Genomic DNA, 5,133 nt, shown 5'->3' with positions numbered 1-5,133 from the left:
GCTTTCTATTTTGTTTGGTTGAGTCATGCATTGTAATGCCCTTTTTGATAATGCTTGCATTGTTGGCTACAAATGACACAAGAAGCAGACAACGACAGATTGGAGAAGAGGTCTAAATTTGTGACATTGCTCGGCTAGTGCCAAATTGGTATTTCTCTATTCTCCTTTTACTAGGGTTTCAACTTATGTGCAATTGCTTGCATTTTTAGAAACTCTCCAAATGTAGTTATTTTAGGAATTACCATATATTCTAATACAACTCATTTCAAAAATGCTTTTTTAAGCCATGAATATGGGATGAATTTATTGTATCCTAAGAATTTGATTTGTAATGGCTATATGGCACCTCAAATTTTCTTGCGGCTCATCAAAAAATACTATTCCAAGGAAACATTTTGGTACAATAAGTGATAGGAAAAAGCTATGATTAAAAATGCATTTGCACATCTAATTTACTCTAACTAAAAACATTCTTAAGCAGAAAGAAAGGATGAAGGATCAGGAACCTCTTCGTGAGCCAAAAAGGTCTCTATTCAAATCAGTATGCATATTCGTGCTCATTTCTTCACTAGTCTATAAATGATTTTTAATTTTTAATCTCCAAGATAACCATGAACTAAATGATATCACCAACATCCAAATCCTTCAGGTTAATTTAAGTGTGGAATCCTTCATGCTCAATTGAAGCATGTGGTTTCCCTTATAGATCTATCTCTCTATATTAAAAGGAGAGAAAGTTGTTTGTATTAGATATCCATATCACAAAACTACCATATTTTTCTTAGTCTATATAGTCCCTTTTGGATAGTTCTACCTCATTTTGAGGCAACTATACTCAAAAGTTAATTTGTTTCTTGGATCAATTTTGTGACAATTGTTAGCATCAATGTTTTGGATCATCCTACATGATCTATCAACATTACTCTCTTGTATCCTAATGATGGATCATGTAGTATGATCCAAAATGTTGATGCTAAAAATTGTCACACAATTTATCCTAGAAACAAATCAGCATTTAACATGGATTGTGAAGATCTGGTAGACTTACCTGTATTTAAGTCATGTCAATTATACATGATACATTCTTGGACATTTATTATCGTGGAATCTGCTTCTACATAAACAAGATAGGAAAACATGGCTTCATGCCAAGCAGATCTTAATGCTAAATCTTATAGTTTAAATCTCATTGTGATGATAAAATAGAAAATGTCAGTGTACTTCAACCATTAAATTTACATTGGTTAGCATGGAGAATAAATAGAAAGCAAGCACAAATTAGTAATATATGCATACTTTTGATTTGTATATTTAGCAAATAAGAAAAGAACATAGATTAAATATGAAGGGTTCCAAGCAGGTTGGTTAATACCAATCTCTTTCTAATTTATTCCTCTGATACAAAACTTTAGGAATACTAAAAAAGTTGTTCCTTCTTGGTATCCAATTAAATATCTTCACATTAGTTCAGAAACCTTAGGTCTGAAACTAAATACATGCATGCTGAAGAAGTTATAAAAAAATTAGATACAACTCAACATATCTTAGGAAATTAAAATATACATCAATCTGGTATATTTGAAATAAGATTAAAGCATTTCAAAAACCTTTGTAACTGCTCCTCTAAAACCTCACACTTGGTAATGGCATCTTTGCATTACATGCGCTCCTCCTGAAGCTCTAGCTCCAAAGCATCCACTTTTTTAGAAAACCCTTTCATCTTAGTTTCTGTTGCCTTGAATTGAGATTTAATATCTGATTTATGTGAAATCATGGCTGCTAGTTCATTCTCTAATAACTGCTTTGATTCCTTAGCAGATTCAAGTTGCATTTGCAAGTTTGCCAGCATTTGTTTTGATTTAGTAAGTTGACTTTCTGTGTGTTCAAGTTTCTCTTTAGTTGTAGCTAGAACTACCTTTTAGATTAGCATTGTCACTCTTCAAATGCGTAAGTTGTTCCTCCAACTCTATAACTTGATGCTAGGTGTGATCAAGCTTCTCTTTTGTTATAGTGAAGACTCCTTCCAGATTAGCATCCTCACTCTTGAGATGTATGAGATCATCTTTTAACTCAATAATCTGATATTGTGTGTGTCCAAGATCCTCTTTGGTTGTAGCCAATACTATTTCTAGATTTGCATTATCACTCTTGAAGCACATAAGATCCTCTTCTAACTCTCCAATTCTACTTACCTGGGCCTTTAACTCAGATTCCAAAGATGTTTTTTCTACTTGAATTTTGTTAAGCTTCCTAATTATGTATAAATTACCACCAGCTAGTTGAAAGCATAGGCTATTAGCCTTTTCTTCTCCTAAAAGATCCTGAGCACTTTCTTGTCTTGTGAAATTATTTGTACCAATCGAATTACGAAGAAAACTAGACTGCATCAAGTTGGGCAATTGGTTGCAAAAATATGTGGCTTCATTTTGGAAGATTTCACTAAAACCAAGAGAAAAAATTTTCCTAAATTGAGATAACAAAGATATCAGTTCAACAATTAACTCTGTAATGTTTTCTTTGCACTACAAAAACTAATCCACTAACTGAGAAAACTCCTCAATTCTAAAAACTAGTTTATCAGTATCTGATGATTTAAATTTTTTAGTCTTTTCAGGGTCTTGGGCTATAGATTGTAAGAAATTAATGATGCTGACAATAGCAGTTGCAAACTCTACATCAGTAGAACTAAGTCTAATCCCAGTATCAGAATGAGAAGTGAAGGTAGCTTTCATAGAAGACCAGATATGTGTCTGAGAATCTCTAGTACTTTCAGCATCTATTGCCATGGAATATTTGACCTCATCTAGTATTTTGTGCAGGTCTACACCCATAACATCAACAAAAAGGATCATATCATGCTTTTCTTTGAGACTAACTAGGGTAGATCCATTCCAAGTGTTTCTAGCTTGCAGAACAATTAGATTTTCTTGTAAATGGTTCATTTTTTTTTAATAACTCGGAGCATTCTTGATTGATAGTTTGAAACTTTGATTGTTTTTGTGCAAGAGCTTCTTCTAAGAAAGCTCTATCTTCTTGATTAGATGAAATATCAAAACTTCTTGAAACATTCTTGTCAGTTATTTCATCTAAATTTCCTACTTCTACCTGATCCAATCTAGTTGAATCCATGGAAGCCAATCTCTCCATCTCAAGGAAATCATCCATCAAATCTACCTTGGACACATCACTGAGCTTCTCAGCTTTGCCAATGACCTTTTCTATTTTGATATGATCCAGCTCTGCAATCAGTGCTGAAGCCCATGAATCTACACTAGGGTCACCATCATTCCTATCCTCAGAAATGGAAGACAAGCTTGCTGGATTGCTTGTGTTTTCATTTCTTGATCCTTCCAAATGCAACTCAAGTGCAAGTTTTCCTTGCCTTCACCTCAAAGATTCCAACTATTGTTTAATAGTGGAGATTTTGGTAGCTATTCTAGCACACATAACTCTAGAAGCCTTAAGCTCAACATTTTGCTTTGAGAGAGCATCTTTTAGCATCTTGTTCTCTTCTTCTATTGCCTACACTTTGCCTGTATGGTATACACTTTTCCTGGATGGTATTCAGTTGCTTTCTGAGAATGTTCTTTGTGTCTATCATTTAATGTCTCTATTGAAGAATGTGGTGAACCAACACCCTTACTAAGTGACTTCCTCAATTTGATATCCACAGACTCCCTTCTAGTAGTATCTACTTCAAGTTTCATTTGAGCCAGTGTAGTAGGCCCTAGTAATCATTTTTTAAGTAGACCTCTTAGCCTCTAACACTCAGCCTCTAACTTGGTAAGTTTCTTAACTATTTCTATTTGTTGCTTGCTAGCAACCTAGGTAGATTTATTTCTAATATCCCTTGCATCAATTATTATACCCAGTTCTTTGTTAAGTGCATGAAGTTTATATTTGAGGCCAACATTCTCACTTTCTAACATCTCAAGTTTAGTTTCAAGAACTTTAGCCTTAGACTCAACTTAGTTTCTAGCTTCTTGCAAATCAGATAATGCTTTTGAATTTTCCTAAAGAGATGTGGATGTTGCATTACTTCTTGCTTTTGCCTCATTTAATAGCTGCTCCAGTTCTACTATTCTAGAATCAAGCTTAGATTTTAATTTGTCCCATTCTCTAGTCTTTTTCACCATAGCCTCATGAAGCTTTTGTTCTTGTTCCTCTCTTGAACTCCTAAGCTCCTATTAAATTACCTGATTGAGTGTCAATATTTTTTTAAATCAAATCATATTTGAGGGTTCATGATGAAGAAACCCTAAAATTAGTGCTCAATATTTTGATTCTATCACTACTTTTTGTTTAGCATGTTTACCAAGAGAAAATCCAAACATTATTGCATTAGGAGAGAAATTATTTGATTTTGTAAAAGTTTGTTTACACTATATTTATTAGTCAGAGAAAATATGGGAATTTTCTCTATACAGATTCATTAGTACTAATTCAGAGGATTTCACAACTAAAGTCCACCCCAAGAAATTCTCAAGTGCCACAGTCAAGCTTTGAGACTGTCAAGAGAAGTAAAGGGAAACCTAAACAAAAATATTTTGGTTGTGGGAAGGATTAGTCTAGCATGGTGGATTGTTATGGAAAGGATAACCTCAAAGTGTTGAAGGAAAATTCATTGGGACCAAAGTTAAGGCATGAGCATTTGTCTCCTGTAAGATCTTTCCCAAGCTAGAAAACATGTTGATTGTGTCTTTGTCTCCACCACAAGAAAATCCAAACTCCAAAACCCATTAAGCATAAGAGGCCCAGACTTACATTGAATGAGACTGCCACTTTATGTTTTCTAGAGTCTCTAGCTGGTACCGTACCTATAAAAGAGCTATTTAGCTAAGGAAATCAAATAAAGATTGGAAAGATTGAAGAAGCAAAAATAACCTTACCTTCTAGTGAATTCACTGTAAAAGCCATGGCTGCTGGAGACTCCCCAAGACAATTCTACACAATACCTCCAAATAGAAAAGGATTTCCTTTGATACTAGCAAATTCCAAACACCCAAACCCCAGAATCAACACTTCAATCTAAATATCAGTTATATTTTAATGAAAAATGCATTCACATGTGAAACATAATTCCCACATAGCATAAGAGGGAAGATTGTTCATACATGATGGTTCAAACATGAG

The 5,133-nt window shown here is 34.0% G+C and overlaps 1 pseudogene; it reads right to left on the bottom strand.

Annotated features, from left to right (window-relative positions):
* Positions 1-1,336: 1,336 nt before the first annotated feature.
* LOC149558349 (filament-like plant protein 5) lies at positions 1,337-4,917 on the bottom strand (annotated as a pseudogene).
* Positions 4,918-5,133: the final 216 nt, after the last annotated feature.

Source organism: Cupressus sempervirens, chromosome 5 (assembly GCF_028749045.1).
Source record: "Cupressus sempervirens isolate cs-2001-9-10 chromosome 5, ASM2874904v1, whole genome shotgun sequence".
Lineage (NCBI taxonomy): Eukaryota > Viridiplantae > Streptophyta > Pinopsida > Cupressales > Cupressaceae > Cupressus > Cupressus sempervirens.
Note: the sequence above shows the minus strand (reverse complement) of the source record. Positions and strands in the feature narration are given on the sequence as shown.